General features: G+C 40.6%; 1 pseudogene; it reads right to left on the reverse strand.

Annotated features, from left to right (window-relative positions):
- Window positions 1-26,170: 26,170 nt before the first annotated feature.
- On the reverse strand, window positions 26,171-26,286 carry LOC118613130 (annotated as a pseudogene).
- Between the last annotated feature and the right edge of the window lie 1,126 nt (window positions 26,287-27,412).

Consider the following 27,412-nt stretch of genomic DNA (forward strand, 5'->3'; position numbering starts at 1 on the left):
TTCTACCCAGAAGGAGAAGAGGGGACGGGGAAACCAGCACTGAGGTTCCTTACCCATCCTCCTCCCGCGGACTTTCCAGACTCGGGGGTTTCACACGGCCGATGAGACCGGGCAGAGAGCCGTGCTGGTTGCAGGGCTGTGGCCAGCCCAGCGATTCGCCTCCATGCGCTCCCTCCCCCTCCTTCCCACGATGCAGTTGGCACATAGGCTTTTCCTCAGGTCTAAAGTTGGAAGCTCGCTTTAATCAATTTTCCTAATAGCTTTTACAAAACTCTGTTTTTTTTTTTTTGTTTTTTTGTTTTTTTGTTTTTTTTGCTTTTCACCTTGAGGAGGATTTTGGCTGCAAGTAACCGAAATTGCAACTGAAAATAGAAGAGCTAGGACTGTGGTCAAGTGTTTGAAGGACTCGCCTTGGGTACAGACTTTGGGGAGGGAGCACCAAAAAAACTTAATCTTTATTAAGATTAATACCATTTTAATGCGATTTAAAGAATCATGATTCATGCAAAAAAAATCTATATTGAGCAAGATATTGAAATTTTAAATGAAAGCAGAATCTGTACTTGCTTAACTCCTCACTTTATTTTAATCCTGGCCCTTAGACAATGTGAAATCTCTATGTTGCATAATGAGGAGTCTATAGGAAGGAGAGGGCGGGCTCCAGGAAGCTGATAATCTTCAGCTCAGTTATGTCATCAAGGCCCCGGATTCTTTTCATCTCCCGTTCTGCTATCTTCAGGGTCAGCTGCAGCCCAAGGCTAGTTCCTTACGGAATTGTAATTTGCTGTGGCATCCCAGGAATTACGTTCAGAACCGATCACTGCAGAGGCAAAGAGGGGCCACAACTGCTGCCGAAATTCTACTAAGTTGTGTTTTGGACAAAAAAAAAAAAAAAAAAAAAAAAGAAAGGTGCCTTTGTGTAAATTAATTCAACGGGATGTTTTCTTCTTAGTATCAACCTTAGCTTTCCTAAGGGAGATTGCGTTTTTGGGATAAGAATAATGACGGGAAACATGGTGACTTAAGGTTGAGGTTTTGGGGGACACTTCAGGGAAGGCAGGTTTGGGTGGGCTCTGGGAAGCCAGAGGGAATGAAGGACAAGAGCCCTGGGGACTTTGGGTGGGAGACCAGGTGCCAGGGGCAGGGAGGGAAATGAGAGAGGGAATCCAGAGAAGTGGGCTGAGCGGTGACAGCTGGCTCTGCCCAGATCTCTCCCCACCCCTCAGGGACCTTTGATGAGAATCCCATTTCCAGACAAGACTAAGCTGTCGTCCGACCATCAGGATGTGGCCCATCTCTCACCTGGCCCGGTGAGCGGCTCCCTCGCCATCACAGGGGGACCGGGGGACACCTCGCAGCCGGCTGGGAGCTGTGATAGAGCTGGGCAGGTGTGTGTGCGCGTGGTCTCTGATGGCCCTGCAGCGGCCCAGGCCAGGTGTGGAGGGCCCTCTCTAGGTCACCTGTCGCCCTTTGTGTGAGTTCAGTATCGTGACCTCAGTTTAGGGCTTACTGGACCCTCGCTGATGGCTGACCTGATGGAAGTGGGTCCTTCCAGGATGAAACGATGCATCTGGCCTTGTTCTTAATCCGTCATCCGCTCGTTCCTCCCCATGAATGGGCCGTGGGACGCGGCAACTTATTTGACTGACGTTGAGAGGAGCCGAACACGTGTGGCTCAGCCGGCACCCTCTTCCGAGTTTTACTTTTTCGGACTCACCGGAACATAGAACAGGCTCATTTTGATCTGCTTTCTGCTAACTATCATGTGGCCTGACCCAGCCAGGGAGGCTTTTGATGGTTCGGGTGAGGGTGAAGGGTGAGTGCCGCTAAGTCTGTCTGGGGGTGTTATTGTAGTCACACGTCTAGGCCACATGCTTCAGTTTGGCTATATCAGTGATAAAGCTTGCTGATCCTTAGCCCCGCCCTCTTTCTGAATGGTCCTGAACTATTGGCCCCTAAAATCCTAACCCAACACCTGAGTTTATTCCCAAGGAAGGGGGACATAAAAAAAAATCTTCTAAAAACAAAACAAAACTAAACTAAACAAACAAAACCCCTTCCACTGGAAACTTTAAATTCGCTCATTTATTCAACACATATTAAGTGCACACTAAGCAGACAGAATGGTGCTAGATGTCGGACAAGTTTCGGTGACTCAGTCCAGTGCAATGCAGGTAAAAATCTAATGTGTGCGCGAGTGTGTGTGTGTGTGTGTGTGCGCGCGCGCGTGCATAACGGGGACAGGGGAGTTAGTAAACGGATAATCCCACGATTACTTTATTACAACTGTTAAGGGGTTTTACTATGAAGGAAAAGTGCTACTTTTCCTTGTTAGTGCTCGGCCAGATCAGCCGGCCTCAAACGGCCTCAGAGATGCCCTCCACCTCCTGTTTCCCACAAGGCACAGGGGCCCCCGCGAAGTCAACCCCTGGCACTAAATCCCCGCATTCGTCCCCAGGGTCGACATACAAGTTACGCTCCCAGTGGTTCTGGGTTACAGAAGTATCTTTAATTACAGATGTTAAATCGCCAAATTAAGAGGGAAAAACTGCCAAAAAAAAAAAAAAGTCAGAGAGAATTGCATTAAGGAAATAATTGCTTAATAACCTCATGCCGTTCTATTCTTTTTAAAATATGAATAGAAACTCTTCGGTCTCTGAGCATTCAGAGCAGGCGTCATCCGGCTCCTTTCTGAAGGCAGGAGCAGGTCTCAGGCTGTGCTCCAAAGCGTGTGGATGCGCAGAGAAGGACCTCAGAGGCAGCGAGAGCCTCTCCTCCAAAAGTATCTTTCCAACATTCCCAGTAAGTAGAAACTTTCCTTGGTTAACAGATAACCTATCCTTAGGGTTAAATCTGTGAATAACTTATTTCTTAGTATAAATTAAGGTACTCTGCATTGGGATACTAGGAATCTGAGTTGAGGAAGTGAGGAAGTAATAATAAAGACTATTGTTTACTGAAAACCAAACTGACTCATATCTGTGAATTACCTGATAAGGATCTTTTGATGTTGGTACTGTTATTCCAGTGGGTTTCAAGAAGGTAAGTGACTTGCCTAAGGTTGTACCCCTATTAATTGGCAGACTTGAGGTTTGAACGCAGGACATTCTGACTTCAGAGTCAAGGTTTTGGCCTCACTGAGCCCGTCCGGGAAGGAAGTGGGCGAGGTCACTGGAAGACCAGAAGGCAGTGTGAGAGGGAAATGGAATAATAATGATAATGTTGATGCACGTAGCTACCGTTTATTGGGTACCCACTCTGTACAACCCATCTTATTTTATGTCATATCACTAACCCTCTCAACTTCTAGAAGGAGGCCCGGGCAATCCACATTTCAAGAGGAGAAAACAGAGGTCGAGAGAGCCTGCATGATATGCTCAAAGTGACATGTCTTCAAGATACGGAAAGCTGCTTAGATTGCCAGGCAAAATGATGCCACCTGAATTCCATCACCAGGACCATAAGCTGATGGTGCTGTTTAGAGAAGGACATGCTGTTAGGGACAGGAAGTAGCCTCAACTTCACAATTCTAGCATAACCCAATAGGGAAGCAATTGAGGTACAAGAACTACAATTCTATTAATGTTTATTTTCCTGAATTTGGTGTATTTCTATATCTAATTAGCTCAGAATCACATGTAGAGTTTAATCTGCATTTCTTCCTTGGGGAGTTCTGGGCCAGTTCAGGAACTCAGTTTACACAGGTAGCCCAGGAGCCTGGAGGGGAGGCCTAGGAGGAGTAGCAGCAGGAGGAGGAGTGTCTGATGGAGTCAGGTGGTCTCTGTGGCTGCCTGAGAGTGAGCCAGACGAATGTGTGTCAACTGTGCCTCATCTTACTCAGACCCCCAGTTTCTCCTGAAACAGCATGGAAATCTCCTGATTGCTTGGTGTTAACTATATCCAGGTCATTGGAAGACACCCCATTCCAAAGCCATTCATGAACATGAGCCCCTGGGAATTATGGGGTAGAGGGTGGTACCATAAATGTCTTCTTAAAAATGCAATAATACCCTCTTGGGGAGAAATAATCTGTGCAATGGCAGCTCTTTGTGGGGACTGAGCCCAGAGCCCTGAGTCTCAGGGTAGGCTCAGGAGTTTGCTGGTAGGCGTGGAAGCATATGGACTGCCGATGTCTGAGCCCGGCTTCCGTGGGGCTCCACCTACCACCTCAACTCCTTCTTCATGGACGCCCCCTCCCGCCCCTCAAGAAATCCCCAGGTATGCTACTCAAGTCCCAGGGAAGGGATCAGGTTCCCTGGTTTCTCTTGGCAGGTGAATGCAAACTAAATGCCAAAAGTGATGCCGGGCCACACTCGCAGGTTTGGTAGTTTAATTAACTGTGTTTTCTGGAAATAGAATTAGGCATGCTAATGAGACCTTAAGTGAAACACAGGCCGGGCTGTCTGATGAGAAAGGGCTTTGCTGACAACTTCATTAACTATATATGAGGAAGTGAGTCAAGCATTTCAGCAGGGAGGAAATTCAATAGACAGTGGGCAGGCAATAAAGGAACACCGGCAGGGCTTCGAGCGATGTGAACACCGAGCGCAGTCCTGAGGATGAGAATAATTGGCTTTGGCATGGACGCATGCCGTTCTAGGGAATTAATGAGGCTTTTTAAAATTTGCTCATTAAAAAAATATTTATGGAGCTATTTTTTCCATCCCAGGTACTGCACCAGAGAGTGGAAAATTGGATGAAGAACAAGGTCTGGTGCCGACCCTCCTGGTACTTACAAAGTCTAGTAGTTTAACATCATCGGGAGGTTTTTTTTTTTTTTTTTGAGAACTATAACCAATGGACAATTTGGGCAAATTACTAATATTCTTGTTTTTCAAAAGCTCTATTTTGAAACAGATAGTCAAAAAGTGTAAAAAAAAAAAACCAAATGTACAGTTTAGTGAAACATTGTAAAAATTCCTGCTGATTTAGGTCCTGGTTTAAGGAACAGAATCCTGCTAAAACCTCAGAGGCCTCCTGTGAGCTCCTTCCCTATTTTATTCTCTTTTCAGCTCCACCCAAAGTTAACTGCCCTGAAATTTGTATTAACTATTCCCTTCCTAGTTGTTTTTCTTCTGTATGTTTCTCTGAATAATATTTTGGAAAGCCGAAAAGTATGTAAGTGAATCTCAAGATCATTTTGGTGAAAATTTTCATTACGATATTAAATTTTTCCCAGAATATGGCATATTTCTCCATTTGTTTAGGTCTTTCACAGTCTTGTAATAAAGTTTTCTTTCTGTAAAAGGTTTTAGATCTTTTGTTAGTTTTCTTTTCCCCTAGCTAAATGTGCGTGTTTTTTTTAAAGTACCTTAAACCATGTTTTTTAAAAAAGTATGATTTCTGACTGCTTGTTGAGGTGTAGACAATTGCAACTGACATTGTCATATGGACTTTGTAAATAGCAACTGCTATATTGTTGCTAACTCTGCTAATTTGTAGCTGTCTGTGAATTTATATGTAGATACGCTATGCAAATATTGACATATATGTCCCTTTCGATTCCTTTTTTTTTTTTTGGTATATTTTTATTGGCTTACTGTGCAGGCTAAAATTTCTACTACAATGTTAAACAGAAGCTGTGATAAGTAGGTATCCTTGTCTTGTGCCAGACAGTGCATGGCAGTGAAATGCTGGAAACACTGCATTTAAGTATGCTTTGCTATTGGTTATTTAAAAATCTTTAGTGAAAATCTTCAGTGTTAGAAACTTTCTATTTCATGGTTCTTAAGGCTTTTTTTTTTTTTTTAATCATGAATGGATATTGAATTTTATTGGATGCTTTTCTTATATCTATTGAAATAATCACTTAGATTAACCGATGTTTAATTTTAAGTCAAACTTTCATTCTTGAGAAGAAAAACCATTGTGATCATCTATATAATCATTTTATGCATTTTGGGATTCAAGGTATAATATTTTTTCTCAGGATATGTTCTTCAGTAGAGCCCAACTTGGGTGTGCTGTGTTTGTCTGGGTTGGGTATGGCGTTGGGAATAGGAGTTGGGGCATGTTTCTTCTTTTTATGTTATCTGGAAGAGTTTATATAGATTAGAGTTATTTTTTACTCGAATATTTGGTGGAATTTGCCTACGAGGCTCTCTGGATTTAGTTTTCTTTATGAGAAGATTTTGAAATGTTGATCAAATCGAATGGTTATAGAAATAGTCAGCTTTTTTATTTCTTGAGTTATTGTCTGCCATCCCCACCAAAAAATTGATATATTTCATCTGTTTTTAAAATGTACAAAAAAATTCATTAAATCCTCTTTTCAGTTTCCGTGTTTTAATAAAATAGCCCCAAATCCCAGATAGACACAATTTATTTATCCAGAGCCGTTTTTACACAGAAAGGGTTTATTGGTTGCCACACTGCAAGTTCAACCTGTAATCCCAGCCACCTTCATCGTTTTGAAAGTATCGATCTCTGAATTCAGGTGTCGATGGCTTGACCAGATGTTTGCCCTAAACCTGAATTTAACTGGCTCTCGCTGTTCCAAAACTTCCTCAGTGTTTCCTGCCCTCATCCTCAGTTCCGAATGATTCCATTCCACAGAGCCTCCCTGGCGATTCTCGTGGCAGTAGGCACTTCCTCTTAGCATGGCTTCGGACAGTGACTGTCTTTGTCCCTTTCCAGCCCTCCTCATGTTATTGATGACAGTATTCCTTTGAGACAGTAAAGTATTTAATTCTCATTTTCCCCGGAAAAAAATCAGGAGTATTTTAGGTTACGATGAGTCTCACAGGTAAATGTCTGAAAGGAAGCCACAAGGTTGGGTGGGGTGTCGGACCTGGACGGTTCGTGGGGTGGAGGAAGGATTGGTTTTTTGACTAAGAAAGCTCTTGTCGTCTGATCCTGGGAGCGGATGACCTTATGTAGGTTGAGGAAAAAATAATCCAATCGTCACCGCCCAGTTATGTTTACCACTTAATTAATGCGTGAAACTTCCTCCCCTTTTTTTAAAAAAAGTAAGTAATAAAATGAAATATCGAAGATAGAAAAATTCAGATTTCAGGCATGAGGCAATCATCCGTAACCATGGAATAATGGCATGTTAAGTTGAAAGTGACCTCGGAAGCTGTTGATTCAATGGGGAGAATCTCCTTTTACATCATCCTCAAGAGGGTTAATCTTTCATGAAACATGCCAGCAAAGGGGTGATCACCACATCATTAGAATATTTGAACTCAATAGGTCCCAAAATGTGTTCCAATTTGGGAAGTGATAATTTAAAGAAAAAAGTTCCAAGGTCAATTATATTAGGGAAATATTTTACACAGTTGTCCACTCTTGGAGAGTCATCGTATAAATTTTCATAATAAGAGCTCTGCAAAAAACAAGGAGGAGGGGAATTTTACATTTTGTTTAACCCGGAATTTTCCAAACATTTGGCCAAGGAATGTTTTCCCCTCTTCTGAGAACAGTTGGGGACGTGCTGCAATAATTATAAAGCTCTTTACACCGAGAGACGTTTCTGTTTTTGTGCCTTCTCTCACACTTACACCAGTTAGTCTTAATTGTGAACTGGAGCCAAAGGAAAATTTGTAGTCTCCTCTCCACATAAACACCTCAAGAACAGTGGTCCACTTGAGATGGGGAGCAGGTGAGGGGCCGAAGGTGTGGGTGGAAAGAGAGGGCATCAAGAAGGATAGAAAAAAGGAGTCAGTCAATCAAGTTGCGTTTCTATGGGGCTTGTGACACTCCACATACTGGCCCAATTCCTTCACTTTGCCCTAGACCAGAGTTGTAGCTTTGTCCTTTTATTTAATAACAGACTCCGAGTTACATTTTTACAACCCTTTCTGGATAAAACTTTATTGAACTGATAACATTCAAAGAGAAAGTCTTCGTTCACTTTAAGAACCATTGCTTTTGTGCTCAGGTGTACATCTATTTCCCAACACATTTGAAACGAGGAAGCAACATTTAGAGAATAGGGGGCTCACTGAGATAGTAGTGTATAATTAATTGCCAAATCTGACATTTTTATGGAGAAAGTAATGTTATTTATTTCTAAACTGTTTTGATAAAAGATTCTGAATAAAACTTGTTCTGAAATATCAATGACTAAGAATTGTCATGACTAGAATATCTATAAAGACAATGAATTTTAGTTTTAAATATCACATGTCTCTAAGTTTTAAAGATAATTCTTTCTTTCTCTGATCCTTACCTTTTAGTCTGTCATTATGCTTGCATATTTTTAGGTAGTCATAATAACAGTGCACAGGCCATTTTGTATTTTGCCTTTGTTTTGGCAATAGGAGGTAAATAACAAGAATCATAATCAAAACAGGATTCTTTTGAATATAACCAGCTAAAAACATTATTCATGAAATCACGTAAGTTGGAGGAAAAAGAAAGAAAACAGTCTCTTATTTGTAGAGCCTGTATTTACCAAGCCATGTCAGCACACTATCTTAAAATTTACTCCCCTTGCTCTGTCTGAATTTCCATGGTTTGGAAGAAGCTTACATCTGTTTATGGAGCCCTTGGGATGTCTCACACGCGTTTGGAAACCCAGCAAGCTCGGCTGTCTCATCCCCTGTCTTAGTCCGTTCAGCTGCTATAACAACGTACCATAGACTGGGTGGCTTAAAAACAACAGAAATTTATTTCTCGCAGTTCTGGAGGTAGGAAGTCCAAGATCAAGGTGCTGGCAGATTCGGTGTTTGGTGAGAGCCCATTTCTTTGTTCACAGATTGTTTGTTGTCTTTCTCCTGTGTCCTCACATGGTGGAAGCTGGGAGGGATCTCTGTGGGGTCTCTTTTACAAGGATACTAATCCCATTCATGAGGGCTCTGCCCTCATGACCTAATCACCTCCCAAAGACCCCACCTCCTGATACCATCACACTGGGGATTAGGTTTTCAACATGATTTCTAACAGGCCGTGGACCCGTACTGGTCCATGGCCCAGGGATTGGGGACCCGTGGCCTATAGCACCCTCGCTGCCATTTTCTTCTTCTATGCTAGATCTAACTCCTCAGGGTGCCATCTGCTACCCAGGCTGTGGTTGACCAGCAAGCCCAGGGCAGGAACCTCCTGGTTGCTGCGATGCTCCTTTCCACTGCCAGCCGTCACTCCCTGTGACCATGCTTTGTTGTGCTAAGGCCACTCACATGTCACCAATGAGGCAACGGTTCAGCTTGTCTAAAGCAATTTAAAGACTCCAGCTTTCTTTGGGTTTCTGAAAACAGCTATTTCACCCTTTACCTGAGGTGTGTTCTGCCATTTCCCAGTAATATCTAGTTTGACACTGGTAATAAGTTCATACATTAGGGGAGTGTGAATATTCATATCCAGAGAAGCAAAGCACTCCATAAACACATTCCTGACTTTCAGATGTACTTAGGCAGCAGGAAGTTTAATTTAGAATGAGCGTGTTGAGTTTCAGTCTTGGATAGACCACATGGCAAAAACCTTGGGCTTCTTCTCCTTTGAATCACCTGGATAAAGCATAGCTTCCAACCCTTCGAGATAGCGCAGGGTCGTGAAAAAGATTTAGGGGAGGATGTGTCAGCAAATGCAAGGTCATGAACTCATGAAGTTCGCCAAGGCCTTGAACGCATGCTCACAAATCTTCCCACAGAGCTTCCAGGAGGTCTGGGGCAATAAGGTTTCTCTAAAAGTTCCAGTCCTTGGGTTGTCCCTTTTATTTGCTTTTCCACAGTAGTGTCACTGTTCGGACTTGGTCACTTCAACTCAGACCACTGAACTTGAAGAAGGTTTTTAAATCTTTATCATTGATGGACCTGGGCTGACAGCAATGGCACAGAGATTTTCATCACCACTGAAATTCTATGTGTCCTACATGTTCTTAAACTGAGTATCTGCCTAGCAGGGTTGGTGTTTGTCAAGGTCTAACTGTAAGCCTGTATCTCCCAGATGGAGAGCAATTATGTTCATGATTCTTTAAGGTCTTGCCAAATAAAAGTAGGTCATGTAAACAAACTTTCATATAATTTGTTTTTAATCATTTTACTGTCAATTTCTGGAGAACAGCAGTAGCTCCAAGATCCCTTGGGCCATCCTTTCAAATTGGACACTTATGAAACAGAAGAATGCTATCTTTTCTTTATCCTGGTTAGTCCTACACATTTGATCACATGCACGTCTTAAAACAGTCACTGAAAACAACTGGCTTCCTAGCATTGAGTCTGGAATATCCCGGACTTGTGCCTTTGGTATACAAATCTATTTTGGTGTATCTATTCAGAGTGCAGTAGTTCATATTATCATATTACCTGTAAAGTTTGCCTTGATTTTCTGCAATAACCGAATAGAAGCATATGGACTATAACACTTAGAAACAATTGGATGACCTTATATTCTGGTTGGTCTAAGACAGTCTTTTTTTTTTTTTTTTCAATTATAGTTGGCATACAATATTATATTAGTTTCAGGTGTACAACTTAGTGATTAGACATTTATATAAATTAAGAAATTATCACCCCAATAAATCTAGTACCCATCTGACACTATACAATATTACTGACTACATTCCTTATGCTGCACATCCCCAAGACCATTTCGTTACTACCAATTTGTACTTCTTAATCCTATCCCATTTTTCATCCACTCCTCAACACTCCTCCCATCTGGCAACCAACAAAGGTTTTCTCTATCTCTGAGTTTGTTTTTGTTTTTCTTTTTTTTATTGTTTTGTTTATTTTGTTCTTTAGATTTCACATTTATGTAAAATCATATGACATTTGTCTTTCTGTCTGATTTATTCCACTCATGACCATAACCTCTAGATCCATCCATGCTGTTGTAGATGGCAAGATTTCATTCTTTTTTATGGCTGAGTAATATTCCACTGTATATATGTACTGCCTCTTCTTTATCCATCCATCCATTGATGGATACCCAGGTTGTCTCCATATCTTGGCTATTGTAAATAATGCTGCAATGACCATGTACATGTCCCTTCAAAGTAGTGTTTTGGGTTTCTTCAAATAAATACCCAGAAGTAGGATTACTAGGTCCTTTTTGTCTCTCATTATAGACTTTGTTTTAAAGTCTATTTTGTCTGGTGTGAGTATTGCTATCCCAGCTTTTTTGTTCATTTGTTTGTTTCCATTTTCATGAAATATCTTTTTCCATCCCTTTACATTAAGTTTCTGTGTCTTTTGATCTGAAGTTAGTCTCTCGTATACGTAAGGGTCTTGTTTGCTTATTCATTCAGCCACTCTATCTTTTGATTGGAGAATTTAATCCACTTACCTTTAAAGTAATTATTGATAGTTATATAGTTATTTTATTATTCATATTTTTGATATATTTTTCTTCTTCTTCTTAAAGAAGTCCCTTTACCATTTCTTGTAATACTGGCTTAGTGTTGATGAATTCCTTTAGCTTTTTCTGGTCTGGGAAGCTCTTTATCTGTCCTTTGATTCTAAATGATAGCTTTGCTAGGTAATCTTGGTTGTAAGTCTTTGCTTTTCATCACTTTGAATAGTTCATGCCAAACCCTTCTGGCCTGTAAATACCCCCAAATAATGACATGTTCCCTTTTCATGCTCAAGTTACCCTGATGTCGACAATAAAGTATATGATCATTCTTGAGATAATGTCATTTATTAACATCTGAGTCTAAACAGATGTTAACTTAAGGCAGAGTGCTCTTTCTATGGGATTATTTTCAGGGTCAAAGTTCTTATATCTCTTTTATGTTGTTGCCTTGAACACAAATTCTATTACACTTAGGAAAGACATAATCTTGCTTGTATCTTCCTCCTCTGTCTCTTCTTCTACCCTCTGAGTACTGAAGAGTCTTTAAATCAAAAGTTTTTAAGATTTCAATGAGGTGTCTCAGTTGTGAAAGCTTCAAGAGAGAAAGATGTTTCTGTCTCTTGGCAGAATCTGCACTTAAAATCAGGATGAGAAGAATATTCAGAAGCTCCCCAGCCTCTTACCTATAGTATTGGGTAAGCACTTTATTTGGGCTAGTGTTGGACTCTGTTGGTGAACCCTCCTTATACACCCATCCCCAATTCACGCAGACAGTGGCTGCCGTGAAGATCTCCTTACCCTACCCCTTTGTCAGGAGAGTCCAGTCCCACATACCCAAAGTAGAGCGAAGCATTTGAACTTGGGCAAGGGATTCCAGTCCATAGAATGCTTGCGATGGGAGGGACTTAGGTTGTCATCAGGATGCTTTCAAAATTATGATCATTTGTCACAAGTAAGCCTTCCAGAGTATCAAATCCTTCTTTTTTTCTAATAAGGCCATTTTTTCCTTGTTTCTCTTGAACCTCTTATAAGTAAACATTTGAAAGCAATTTGTAATATTCCTTTAATTTTATTTTCACTGAAGTCCACCAGAAACCTCCAAGAGTCTATACTTTTTCTGTACACTAAAAGTACATAGAGTTGTTTCAAATATCAAATAATTCTTGTTCCAGATAGAGTAATTTGTCTGTGGAGCAAATGTATACTGGATAGATTTATCATAATTCTGGGTAGTGCCCACCCGGCCCCCTGTCTTTTTCACATTGATACCTCAAATGATAATGACTTCCATTAGCCAAACTAGCAAAAGTCCATCTTTTCCCAGTCTCCTTTTTCTCTGATATTTCTGGAATTACTACGGGAGCTAATTTGTTTGTAAAACCAGTCCTGATCATTCTGCTACTTGCAGGTAGTGTGGGCACTCAGATGCTCCCTCGAGGCCACCACTGGCCATGGGGCTAGCTCTCCAGAAAATTTACCACCAGCTGAGAACAGCTTGCTCTAAAGTTGGCAGAACAGGAATTATGGTGGTGCCTACTTATCCAGAGATTCAAATTCCACTCTCACAGGGCTACTAGCTCCCTCTGTGATAGCTCTATTAAACGAGACTCAGGTGATGGTGGAGAGAAGCCCTAAGCAAGGTCATTTGTGCCCCAGTGAGTATTGTTTCTGTTGTGAAGTGGCTCTTGCCCCTACCACTGGGACAAGCCGCATGGTCACTGCCAGGCTTGTGGGGGCCCTGGCAGCCCTTCAGGGATCTGGCTAGCTGGATCCCCCACTCCTGCCAGCTCCATTGCCCTGCTCCATTATCCATCACCACTGGGACAGGATGCTGCAGTGGTTCCTCCTGGGACGAGGGACTCCTTGTCTTCTCTCTGCTTTACCTTTTGTGCCCCACAGAAACACAACCTTGGCCCCAAGGGTTGAAGCTCTTCCAATACAAGTTTTCCTACAGGGTAGCTGAGTCGGGGAGACTTCTGAGGCAGAGAGTACTATCCTGATCCTTAGCCCTTTATTCTAAAACCAGTCCACTGCTCTTGATCCTGTCCGCCTATATGGTACATACTTTTTAGGGTTCTCACTGCTCTTTTCTGAAATTCATACTCAGACCCTCTCAGTCCCAATCCATTAGAAAATTTACAAAACCTTTGAATTTAAAAAGAAAGGATTTAAGGTCTTCTAGAAGTTCTTACTCTCTCTTCCATAATTTAGGGGTACACAAAAATTGTGGTCAGACACTCGGCAATTCTCAAACTTTAACACAAATGGATATAGTAGGAGGAATGCAATAAAAATACACCATCTTCCTGAGTCAGCACTTGCCCAACCAAGGTACATGGCTGCATAGTATATTCTGCTGATCCTCTATTATTAGACATTTATTTTCATTGTTATGAACAGTGATGAGATAAATATCCCTTTACCAACAACTTTGTGTGTATATCACCAATTATTTCCTTAGGATGGTTTCCTGGAAGTGGAATTTTCTGGATGAAAGGTCAGTCCAGTTTTCACCAACACCAGCAGCGTATGGGGGTTTGCAAAGGGCTCTCATTAGTCATCTAAAATAATTTTGGAGATGTTCTCCTGAGGCTTTTCTTTTAAGCGGTCCTTAAGAGAATGAAATCAAGGCTTAGAACTGTTCACACACAGAGCTACTTCGGAGTCCCTGAATAACAAATTAGACAGTACGGCTTATTACCTACTTTCTCTGAAAATATCTTTTATTCGAATATTTTTTTTTAATGTTCGCTTTTCAGTAAAACATAATAATTAGCTGTAATACTAATAACTGCCAGGAAGTGTTTTCTTTAATTCTCTGAGTATTTGTGTGTCAAAGGGAGAGACTTCATATTCTTTCAAAAGAACAGCAAATAGGACGGGATGAAGGCAGGGACAAAACGACATCTCAAAGACCATGCTGTCCTTGGGAAATGTCATAGAGAGGCCGGGAAGTATTTACTGGTGGGGGTAGGGTTGACTGTAGCCTTAAGAAGAATACTATGTTTTAATGATAAGAGATGCTTGTCATTTTGGCTTTTAGTTTATCTCCTAGGGGACCTCTTCTAACCTTCTTCTGCATCCTGCAGTATTTTGACCCTAGACTTGTGACATTTTGTCTTTTTCTCTGAAGGCATAGGGGGAGTCAGGGATCATCTGTGCTTGCCCTCGACATCATGTTGAAGAGATAAAGAAGCAATTACTTCTCTCCTCAGGCAAGCACTTGTTTTCTGTTTGGAAGCCTCTGTCTTGTTCTCTTCTTAGTAAATGGCAAAGGCAATGTATCAGTTCCACAGCCATAGAAGGCTGTAGCTGGCTGCTCTCCCCAGCAACTCCAGACTCATTAATAGAAATACAACATATGGACTGAATGAAATATCAATCCCCTTTGTTCTGCAAACATTTCCTATGCATTATGCACCCGACACTGGGCCAAATGTTGAGACTCGGGGCTAAAAAAACAGTCCTACACTTAGGAACTCAGAAGAGAGACAGATTCGGCAACAAACAACTGTCCTATGATGATATAATTATTTTAGTGGATATTTGTTCAAAGGCTGGGAAGTATGTAAGGAGATGGACTGCCTGGGGCAAATAGCCAAAGAGCTGTTGGAGGAGATAATAGGTGTTCGCCCAGCAGGCGAGTGGAGGAGGGAATTCCAGGCAAGGTAGCAGCATGTGCAAAGTCATGAAACTAGAATAGTTCAAGGAGTGTTGGGTGAAGCATTAAGTATTCTCATTTTGCTATTAAAATACGAGGGGTGGATGGACAGGAAATGAGGTTAGAAGAGTAGGCAAGGACAAGTAAGGACGGGTCTCATTTGTCATATGTGGGCGAGTGTTACCTGTCTCCCCAAATTTGTTTTCTCCCTTCTTCAGTTAGCAATAGAGTCTTAGCTGGACATGTAGCTGCTCAGATTTAAGGCTACATTTTCCATGCTCCCTTGAAGCTAGGTGTGGCTGGGTGACTAAGTTCTGTAAACAGCGTTCTGTGACAGTATAGGTGTTGGTGAGTGAAAACTATACTTTTTGAAGCTTGGCCGTAAGAGAAAAGAGAGGTTTGGCATAGGAGTAAAAACAAGTATGAAAAAGATTTCAAGATTTTATTCTTTTTTTGCGGCCAAGTAATATTTCATTTTATATATGTACCAATCTAAAGAACAAGATAAATGAACAAATGAAACAGAAACAAACTCATAGATACAGAGAACATTTTGATGGTTGCTGGATGGAAGGGGCATAGGGGAAGTGAGTAAGAAGAAGGAAGAGATAAAAAATACAACTTGGTAGTTACCAAATTGTCATGGGGATGTAAAGTACAACGTAAGGAATATAGTCAATGATATTCTAATTACCGTGTATGATATCAGATGGGTATCAGGTCACTTCTTAAGTTATATAAATGTCTAATCGCTGTTTCGTATACCTGAAACTAACATTATATTGTTTGTCAACTGAAATTGAAAATAAATTATTAAAAAAAGGTATGAGAACCAAACAGAGAGTGGTTGGAATAGGACAGTGGAGTTCAAAATTTCAGAGGGGAGCTGTCTGCGTGGTGACAGGGTCTGAGCGTGAGCTTGGGAGCGGGTGGCTGAGACGAGGTGGAGATGAAGTCACTGGAGCTGAGATCAAGGAAGCGGAGGCCAAGATGTAGAAACATGGTCTATGTGGGCGTTGGTCCTCTGGCAGGTGATGGCAAGATAACGAGAAAGGTGATGACCCAAGTCCCTGATGGATATGAGGGAGTTAACAAGACATTGGCATCCTGTTGGGATTAATTAGAGAAGAGATTGTCTCTCAGGGGATGTGGGTCTCAAAGGCACATTCAACATTTAATATCAAGTGCCTGCAATTAGGACTTGAAGAGTGTCAGTGCAGCATAACTAGGGGAACTCAGTGATAACTGGGCTGGGGGAGATAAGACATCTTCCCAGGGGAGGGAGTACCCTTGGAAGGTTCCAGATTTCTTGAGTGTTTTCTAATCCTGGCTATATGTCAGAATCCCCTGGGGAGCTCTTTAATTTCATCTATGTCCTATGCGAGTACAAGTCTGTCAGAATCTCTGATACCATCATCAGTAGGGCAGCGGCATCAGAATTATTTTTGAAAGGCCCCCAGGGATTTCCAAGGTGTAGTCAGGAGTCCTTAGGCAAAAAGAGGTTTCAGTGCTGAAGCTGACATGGGCCACCAGGAGAGGCAGTGGGGAGATGAGTGCTGAGTGGCCTTTGTATTTGGCACCCAGGAGGCAAAATGTATAGTGGGGCCTCTGGCTCTGGGGAGCTCTGATTGTCTGCGTTTGAAGCTCATGGCTGGCAGGCAGGAAGTAAAGCAGGGCCCAGGTGTGGAGTGTCTAATCATTGCCTGCATCTGGGCAACCGTGCCAGTGGGGGCAGAACAGGAAGGGAGGCAGGCCCCGAGTTATCTGGGAGGCTACTTCTAGAGTTCTGTCGTCAGTCTTCAGCACTAGACTTTGGGTGAAGAGAACACAATGGAGTATACAGATATTGTATTATGAGGTCGTACACCTGAAATTTATATAGTGTTATTAAGTGATGTTACCACAATACATTTAATGAAAAACAAGTAAATAAAACATTTTAAAAGGAAAGGTAGCACGAGACGTTGGGGTCTGTCTTGTGAGGGGACATAGGAAGGAGGCAGAATTCACGAAATCACGTTCCGTTTGGAGTGATGAAGGGACCGGGAACTGGAAGAGGAAAAGCCTTCGGGCGGCTCTGACGGCTGTCATTAGAGTTGAAATGCTGCCCTGTAGCAGAGCGATAAGTGTACTGTGTTTGGCTCCAGAAGGCAGACCAAAGAGTAGGCATTCCAGGGAAGAAGATTTCATCTTGGTTTAAAGGAAGACATTTCTAAAAAGTAGCTTCCACCGCGCTTGAAAGGGTCGCCGCATGAAGTGGGCATTCCCTCCGAGCTTCCCGGGAGGTCGAATGACCAGACCTTTAAATGGTTTATTAACATTATAACTGGACTCTGCATAGGAGGCTTGATATTATCTTTATGGTCTCTTCCTAGTCTTAAATTCTAGAAAATTATTTGACGTGAATACTAAAAATAATTTTTAAAAAGCTAAAAAATTCTTAGTGTGTATTGGCCATTGTCTTGGGCAAAACAGTGGGGTTTTTTTTGTTGTTGTTGTTGTTTTTAATCTAGCATTATATTCAGGAAATATAGGTAACATTACATTTCAAGCTGGCAGCTTATTTTGAAAATCAAGGGCTTCCTTCAATGTACACATTTATAGCTTAACACATTAATTACAATGTTTACACTGATATTTGGGGTTATTTGTTATTGCTGCATAACATACACCATCTTGACTAACGTAGGTGTTCGATGGGGTTTCTCCCCGAGTCTCTCTCAGTGGGCCCACTGGATCCACAGATCTGTCTTGTGGTTGTTTCCCCAGGGCCTGAATGAGTAGTTGGAATACACATGTTAAGGAACTAGCAAAATATTTACTCCAATGTATTTTTGAGGTTTATGGTAATAGAAAGGACAAATTTTTAAAACCAAAACCAGTATTGAGTCCCCAGGGAGAACTGCAGAGATTAGTGCTATCACCGAAGACTTGAAAGACACACGAGTGGTCATTCCTGTTACCTCTTCATTTATCTTGTCTGTCTGGCCTGTTCAGAAGACAGATGGGTGTTGGATAATGAGTGTAGATAATCATAAACTTAATCAAGTGGTGAATTTAATTTCATCTATTGTTCCTAGTATTTTCTCTTTGCTGGAGTTGGTCAACACAGCCCCTCACACCTGGTATGCAGCTATCGATCTGGAAAATACTTCGTTTCTTCAAACTGAGTAGCAAAAACCAGCAGAGCAGCTTGCTCTTATGTGACAGGGATAGAAGTGCATCTCACTGTCTTCTTACCTGGTTGCTGCCCCAGATGCAAGGCATTCTCTACCTGCCAACCTTGAGTCGGACCTTCCTTGGCACCTCTGGTATTTCAGGCTTTTGGGATTTTTGTGTTTGTTTATTAATCCTTTTTATACCCCCTCCACTCTAGCTGACAGTATAATTTAACTCACTTTGCATCAAAAACTCTTTCGACAACATTTGTCTGATGCCATCTTGTCTTATTTTATCACATTTATTGATTTATCCTTTTTCTGAGTAATGAGGACTTTGTTCATCAGAACTTCTCTGTAAAGATTTGAATACTTGTTAGTGCGAAAAATTATGCTTCCTAAGGAGCAGGACACATTTCCTTCTTTGACGTGAAGGGACACTAGATCGTCCAGCAATTCCGAAGAGACCTGATAGAGTCATAGGAAAGAACAGACATTCCGGCTGCCACTTACAGTGCTGAGACATTACAGTAGGGGTGCAGGGGATGGGAGGAAGAAAAGAGCCTGAGGGCGTAAGTATCTGGGAAAATCCACATGCACATATGAGCGCGCGCGCGCGCACACACACACACACACACACACACAAAGAGAGGGCAGGAAAGAGAGGGAGAGGAGATTGAGAGTATTAGGGATAGTGATGCCTGGGTGAAGGCAGAGAAGAGAGGAGATGGGAAAGGGTATGGCAGGTGTTCGCTATTAATCTAGAATGTACTCCCCATTATCTTACTTACAGGTCAGAATTTTTTCTTTGAAGAAGACACCATGTCGAGGCTGTAGTTTAGAATCGAGTCATTTATTTGGGTTATGTTTGTATATTTTTATTCTGTTTCAATGGGATCTAGTGGAGAGGAAGTCAAGTATGTGCCAGTCTGTCTTCTTGAACTTTTTTTGAATTAAGTGTATTGAAAAACATCTAGATGACGTCTTACTATCTCCTCATTTACTTTAAGGATCATTCCTCTTTATTACAATATTTAACTTGATTGTCTCAATTTAAATATTTTAAGATCATTCTTTCTGATGAAAAACATGGAAGCACAAGTGTCATCTCTACGCCATTTGTTAATATTATGCATTAGTTGCGTTAAGAGTTTGTGGACTACTTATGGAGATTTTAGACTTTCTGATACAAGTTTTGCAGATACAGAATTAAGGAAAACAGGTGCCATTTCTACTCTCACGAAGCCAATACTTGTAGGTATTTATTTCAGGTTTTATGTCTATGTCTATCCTTTTTTTCCTTTCAAATATATAGTTTTAAGTCTGAGCCAATCAGAGAGCTTTTATGGGATCTCATTGATTTCTTTAAATGTCTCTCCACTTTTTTTCCCACAAAAGACAGGATATTCAGGGCTACCTATCTAGAATTTCATACTTTTAAAATGTGTGGACCCTCTTGTGCCAAATTCCCTTTTAGGATCTCTGGTAAGATCTAACTTTCCCCTAAAATAATCAAATGTCCCATTTTTTCAAGTCAATGGTAATGTTCAAAAGTTTTCAGGTTTCCTTTTCTTGCCTAATGAAGGCTCCAAAATGACACGGTCACTTCCTGTCACATCCAATCAGCAACAACATTTCCCTTATTTCTCAGAATTAAGTCTGGTACATCAGTTCCCCTTGTGGCTTCCTGTAGCTTCCACGAGATGAAACGACTAGGAGGGTGAGGAAAGACTGAGTCTAACACTTGATTTTCAGCAGAAGGGGACTTTTAGAATTTGTGATGTCATTAGTACAATTGAACTCTACCCGAGATTTTAATCTCTATGAGGAAAGCAGTGATTTTTATTTAACTCGGTGCTCTCTGCAGCATGCCCACGGCCATTTAATTGTGTTCTTTCTCTTTTTATCCTCAACTAAATACTTTCTAATTTGCATGTATTATCAGAAATCTTGGCTTCCTAGATAGGGCTTTACTGATTTACTCCGGAGTGCTGCCATTTTTCTGCCTCCTTTTCTTGTTTGCTTTTTATTAGTAAGATAAGCCCCTCCAATATTGGGTTATGAGTTCCATTTTTACAAGTTTCAGATTGTGTTTATTGCATTCTACTAAAATTTCCTGTTTACTTGGCCTGTCCCCAATTCCTTATGCTTTGAAACATAGTACTCCTCTATTTTTTTTTTTTTTCAAAATAATATAAATCATTAGACTTGGAGTTATGTAGTCATATTGTATAGGGTAAGAAATGCTAGCTGCTATGTCAAACAAACCACCAAGTCTCAGTGATTTAATATAATAAAAGTTTAATTCTTTTTCCCACAAAGTTCAAAGCAGATGTTTCTACTCAGCGAGTAGCTTTGCCTGTGGTTGTTTGAAGACCTTGTCTCCTTCATCTTGTGGCTCTGCCCTTTTCTAAAATTTTGAAATCCTGTCCGTTCAGCCAATATATAAGGAGAGAGAGAGAGAGAGAGAGAGAGAGAGAGAGAAAGAGAGAAATAGGCAGAGGCAGGCAGACAGACAGACACAGAGACACAGAGACACAGAGAGACAGAGGGAGAGGTCATGCTCTGATTGTACTGTTAAAATGATTGTCCAATAAATGTCCTTTCTCCTTACCTGTCCATATCAGCATGCCTTCCTTCCTTTCTGGGGGTGAAGGCAACATGGAATTAAAAAGAGGAGGGGAAAGGGATCCTGGAAGTTTCCCTAGTGCAGAGAGTTTTGACATGGTTGGGGAGTAGAAAGTGGGGGTGTCTTCCTGTTGACACAGTCAGTGAAGGTACTTACAGGAAATTAATTGCCATGAAAACAGTATCAAGATAGAAGAAGAATCACATATTGGAGGCCAGTGATAATGGTTCTCTCTCTCACCCCCATTGAAATTGACTTCTACCGGGTTTGTGAAGCTGTTTAGAATGCCATTTTGGCTTCTGCAACTATTCAAACTCTGTAAGTCCTTTGCTTCAGATACTTCTAGTTGCCTACCTAAGAAGTACATTCTCCTCTTCTTCTTTACTAGCAGAATCCTCGTTCTGTTTGGGACATTAGTTTACATATTTTCAGCTTTCTTTGGGGCTAAGAATGGTTATGTGACACGGTTCGAGTTTATCTGCTGGCGATTGCCAGGTAATTTTTGCTTTCCTGATAGAGGTACTACTTTTTTCTCTCTGTTGCTTTCTCCTTCCTATCCGGGATGAAGGTAGAGATGGAGAGAGTATCTTGTGGCTATGAGGCAACCATAAGGCTGAAAGCCACATGCTAACGGTGGAGGAACCAAAGGTTAGAAGGACCCCAAAGACTTAACATTATAGAATCACATACCAGTCTGGCTTACCCACTTTCAGACTTCTTGTGGTGTGAAAACAGCAAGTGGCTGGATTTCTTTACATCTTGACAGTAGCTTTCTGTTCCATGCAGACAAAGGCAATCCCAGCTGATACAGCCTTTAGAGCCTTTTGCATATCCCCTCTCCTCCAAGACATCCTCTCTACTAAATAAATATCGCTCTTTCTCCTTCCCGACTGCTGTAATACTCCCATTTATAAGATGGTGTATTAGTTTCCTCTTGCTGCTGTAACAAAGTGCTGCAAGTTTAATGGCTTAAAGCAACAGAAATCTACTTCCTTGCAGTTCTGGAAGTTACACATCTAAAATAATTGTCGAAGCTGTGTTTCTTACAGAGATTCTAGGGAAGAAACGATTTCTTTGCCTTTTCTAGGTGCTGGAGACCACCCACATTCTTCGGTTTATCATCCACGTCATTTTAACCTCTGTTTCTTTTGTCACATCTCTGACTCTTCTGCTGCCTTCTTTTAAAAATCTTTGTGATTATAGCAGACCCACGAGAATAATTCAGGATAATCTCTCCACCTCAAGACTCTTAATTTAATCACACCTATAAAGTTTCTTTTGCCATGGAAAGTATCCTATTCTCAGGTTCTAGGGATTAAGGCATGGACATTTTTGAGGGACTGTATTCTGCCTACCAGATATTTCCTCTATCTGTATCTGTAATGTATTTTAATCCACAGTTGTGCTTAAGTTAGCTCTGTATTTTATGCCATTTCTATTTATTTTGTGTGTAAGTCTTATTTTCTTGCCCAAGTATAAATCCTTTGAGGGGCAAATATCCTCCACAGTGCTGGGCACATACCTACTGGTTTTAGACTTTCATTCTCTTCATTGACAAATACTGTATATCTCTTTGGTGTAAACACAAACATCAAAACATCTTTATGTTTAATTGACTATAATGCAAATTAATTCACTCCTTTTATTCCCCAGGGGTCTCAGTTCTCATCCTGTAATACAAAAAATACACTCTTCTAATAAGCTTAACATAGAAAACAGCCTTTATTCGTGCCTTTTAACCAAGTTTTAGGAAGACTCTTACTGCGTGTGTGTATGTATATGTATATATATATATATATATATATATATATATATATATATATATATATATTTGTCACCAGCTAATAGGATATTTGAATTATTTAGCCTTTCGTATAGTTTGTTTTAAATAGTTCCTGTTTGATTAACTGATTTTTAGATGTTTTGTTATTAAAACATTTCAAAACACAGAAAAGTAGAAAGAATTGTTCAGTGAACACCCATGTACTCACATCCTAGAATGAGCAATGTGTGTGTGTATACGTGATAGTTTTGGCTTACCCATTATAAGGTAAATTATAAATAACTGGTTTTTTATTCAATGTCATAAAAAAGGGACAATTTATGTACATTTCCTGTGTTTTTTGAGATTCATCAAATTATGATGGGAGTTGGAGGACATCTCGTTATACTGTAGGTTTTCCTTTTTCTTCATTTCTGATGTGCTTCAGGTCACTGTGGCCTGTGCCCTGCTCACCCATGAGAACATCTGTAAACAGCTGCTTTTCTAAGCAAGCGATTGACTAAATTCGATTTTAATAACCATAGCCTCCACATTCCTCTTAATTTCTTAACTAGTTTCCTGGAAAAAAAAACCCATGTAATTCTCATTTTATTTGGGGTCTAATCTCATTCCAACTCGCTGTGGCAGTGATCGCATGCGAGGACGCGAAAGAAGTAATTGCTTTAGTCTGGATGTTTTCTGCGCTGTGGTATTTTGTTCCACATTTGTACCAGTTTTTGGCTGCTTTGTTTCTTTCCCAGAAAAAAGAAGTTGGACATAATTTAACTTAATAACCACTTATGCAATTCCTTCGTGCTTGCTGAGGGTATTGTGGGTGCTCTTTTTAACTATCTTCAAGAATTTTTGGCATTATTAGAATTACCCAATGTCAACTTTAAAAAATGATGAAAGTATACTTTTTCGAGTAACAAAAGTGTTGGTATTTTTACTATAACTCTCCCATTTTCAAATAGTAACAAGTCATCTTTAAAACACACACACATCTTTCTTTTGAAAGTTTTAATTCAGCAAAATTCTCGAAATTAGAGGCTTGGCTATTAGTAAGTCAGATGGTTGGTGTTAACCTGCAATTCAGGTTGTCCGCATGAGCAAAGCATACTGCTTATGAAAATATTTGGGAGGTAGTATTCTCCCTCTCTCTCCTTGTTTTTCTCCATCTCTAGTTGGGACAAAGATTCCGAATGGTTTGCCCCTTGCCTAGACGAGAACTCCCGTAGACATTATTCTAATAAAATGGTTTGTTTTTCCAAATGTAAATCTTTTTCTATGCTTCATCAAAAACATTCTCAAACTCTAATCCCTCTTTCCATCAAGGTTTTCAACTTCTATTTAACCAATGATTCTGGAAAAATTCTACCAAAATTGTCATTTAGCGTATTTTACAATGTAATCTAGGTCTTTTATTGACTCAGGTAATCCCTCTTCTTTTTAGTATAATTTCTGTCTTTAATTAGTCTAACAATCCCCATCTTCTTGTTTTTAAGTGTTTTTATTTTATCTTTAAAAAACTGACAATAAACGTTAGAGTTTGACTCTATTGTTTGCCACCATAAATGTTCATTAGAAATATACCTAATCTAGAAAAGAATGATATAAATACAATCATTAGTTATCATAAAATAGCTATAGTCTGTATAATTTTTTATCTAATTTACATGTCATAAGACCATTCCATTGTATTATAAACAAATATAAAATAGTAAATATTATTCTATTTATATTGAACAATTAGAGTTTGGAAAATTCTCAAAATAATCCCAGAATGGTATTTTATTTTTAGTATTTGATTTCATTTGACACCACAAAGACCCTTAAATAATTTCAGAGGAATGTTTCTTTAAAAAAAAAGAATGCTTTACATTTAGAACAATAGAAAAAATGCTTTGTGGAAAGAGTTCACAAAGGAAGAAACATGTGATTCCTTTACTCTGAGGTTTTTCTCATAATAAAGAGAAGATATCATTTCCTCCAGAAAGGTATAGACTTTCGGGGTCAGTTTCTAACAATTCTCTGTGGCATCTTGCAAGGGAAATTGAACCATACAATCTCAACTGGAGTTTGCTAACAAAAGCAAAAGCGGCATTTACTTCACACCGACACAGTCATTTGATACGGAGATAGAACATATGTAAATTTACTTAATTCTTTTTTTCAAATATTTATTGAGCACTTGATATATACCAGGATTACCTTACTATTTATTATGAGAGTTCCCGAATTATTAAGAAAATTGGTTAAGTAAATTAAGGTGTAAATTATATAGATCTATATTTTAGAAAAGAAGGAAACGTCTTGCCAATGTGATTGATGTTCCATTTTATTTCATTGTTCTCTGTTATCACGTTTAGTTGTTAATACTTTCCAGATTAAGTTTAGGTCCTTGCTCTTTGGCGTAAGTATTCATCGATATAGGCCTGGAGGGGGGGGAGACCTAGAATTTTTGAGGGGGATCAGCTCTAAAATCCCAACTTCGAAATTCTTAGATTATGTATACAACGCTCTTTGGAACATCTGATCATTTCAAGAGTGTCAGTTTCGTGCGTCGTCCTGACATAAGCAGATGCGAGGCGGGAAGAAGACAGCAGGACTGAGAACTGGCGGCAGAGGCTTCCAGAAGCTTCGCGCCTTCTGCAGCAGGACAGGGAGAGCCCTGCTTGCCAAAGTTCTGTTTGGAACCACAGGCCCAGCTGGTTTCCTGCTTCTCACGCCCGTTAGACATGGCCACCGCCCCGAACGCAAGTCCTCTGGCCGCGCAGCGCTGCATGTCCTCATTCCTGTGTCGTTTCAGGCCTTTTAGCACCTGATTCATCCTCTGCCGATATCCCCAGAGTGTCCGCTGCAACCCCCACTCAGCTGTCGCCATCCCCCGCCCCCTCACACACTTGTTTGTCACAGAATGTTCTCCCGCTTTCCCACCCTATCTGGAAGCCAGCTCCCCCCCAAGGGCGGGGGGCTCGGAAAGAGCTGGCCCTTTCTCCCAGGCCCCAAACCAAAGCGCTGGGAGGCAGCAGGAGAGTTCTCCTAGCTTCCCTCTGCTGCTCTGCATCTTTTCTTGGTTCTTTCTTGGGAAACCTCTTCCTTCTTTGAGGCTTTCTTATCCTAGCCACACCCCTTCCTCTCATGGCTCTTGCGATGGTGGTCACTGGTCACATGTGCCTATCAAATACTTGAAGCGTGCTATGTGTAAATGTTTTCCAAGTCTTAGAGGAAGGAATATAAAATGTCTCAAGATTTTTATATTGATTATGTGTTGAAACGTGACAATGCTTTGGATATATTGGATGAGCTTAATTATTAAAATTAATTTCATTTGTTTCTTATTTCTTAAATGTGGCTACTGGGAAAATGTAAATTACATAGATGGCTCTTGCTTGTGTCTCCTGTTATTATATTTCTACTGACTAGCACTGGCCTAAGGACAGCCAAGTCCTACATGGAGATTAGACTCTGGTCTACAAGTCTTCCTTCAGCTCCTTGATGATTTCAATGAATAGTTTAATTGCATTATTTACATGTTATAAAGTAAACTATATTTTTATTGTAAACTATTAGAAAATGAAGATAATAAAATGTTAATAAAAATGATCAGAAATCTATATGTATATATACACACACACACACACACACACACATATATATGTATGGATATATATTAATTTTTGGTAACTTCTTTTATTAAATTTATTTATTATTATTTTTTATGTCTATAGCACCTGGTCTTCTTAGGTGATCTCCCATCCAAGTACTAACCAGGCTCAACCCTTTTTAGCTTCCGAGATCAGACATCGGGCTTGTTCAGGGTGGCATGGCCATAGACCATGGACCCTGGCTCCACTGGGGCATGAACCGAGGACCTTCTGCATGTAAAGCAGACGCGCTAACCACTACACTATGGAACCACATCCTGTAACTTTCTTTTTATACTTTCCAGCATGTCATAAATATCTTCCTGTGTCATTATGTATTCTTCTGAAACAATTTTTAAATGATCGACTCGTATTTTATTGTACCATAATTTATTGTTCTAATTAGTAATATTTTTGAATTTTTCTACTGTAAATGAGGCAGAGTGCCTGCTAAGAGGGAACTTAGAGTGGCTTTGGAGAGAAAGCCATGTTTAAAGCTGCCAACAGTTCCTAACAATAGAAGGAGCAGGTCAGTCACAGACGAGCCCACCTGCTGTTCATTTCCCACCCCACAGTCATCACATAATTTTAGATTAAATATTCCTTGATTATGTTTGAGAAAACTCAGAAGTTTATGCTGTAAACAAGAGGCAAATACTTCAGATGCAGATGGTATTTCTAAATTGGATAACTACTGTCTCCTTGGGAGACAGACTTTCAGGTGGCTTGTGTCTGGGTCTTCTCTTAGTGAGGTCACTGACACCGTTGCTCCCCCACGGAATGAGGTGGGGCTGAGGTCCTGGTAGCTGTGTGTGGCGAGGGGGTGGGTGGGGAATGAGTCAGCTTAGGGAACCAGGTGAGAGAGAGAGAGCAGGAGATCTGAGAGTACTGGGACAGTCACCTTTGGAGAGCAGATGTCCAGCAGAGGTGACCAAAGCATCCTAGTAGGGATTGTGGAATGTGGTTATTCCCCTCAGAGAACCCCAGGAATACTTGGGGGATACTCCAAAGAAGGCACCGTTGTCCTGTTACTAGCTGGGTGGTGACTATCAAACCAAGGATCGTTTGGGCCAAAAAAAAAAAAAAAAAATGGCCAAGATTCCCAGCAGTGATCATCTGCTTCCATCAGAGGCTGAAATCAAGTCACTTGAGGAAATGCTCAAAGCTAAGGCTGTTACTAGGCAAGAAAGTGTGTAAATTATTTAATTATACACAGATCCACAAAGACATACAATGGAACAATAATTAAACCAGAATTACCAGAGCAGGTAATTTCCAATTCCAAGACTTCGTCGGAGATGTCAAAGAGGGTGTGCA

This window comes from Rousettus aegyptiacus, unplaced genomic scaffold (genome assembly GCF_014176215.1).
Source record: "Rousettus aegyptiacus isolate mRouAeg1 unplaced genomic scaffold, mRouAeg1.p scaffold_m13_p_17, whole genome shotgun sequence".
NCBI classification, from domain to species: domain Eukaryota; kingdom Metazoa; phylum Chordata; class Mammalia; order Chiroptera; family Pteropodidae; genus Rousettus; species Rousettus aegyptiacus.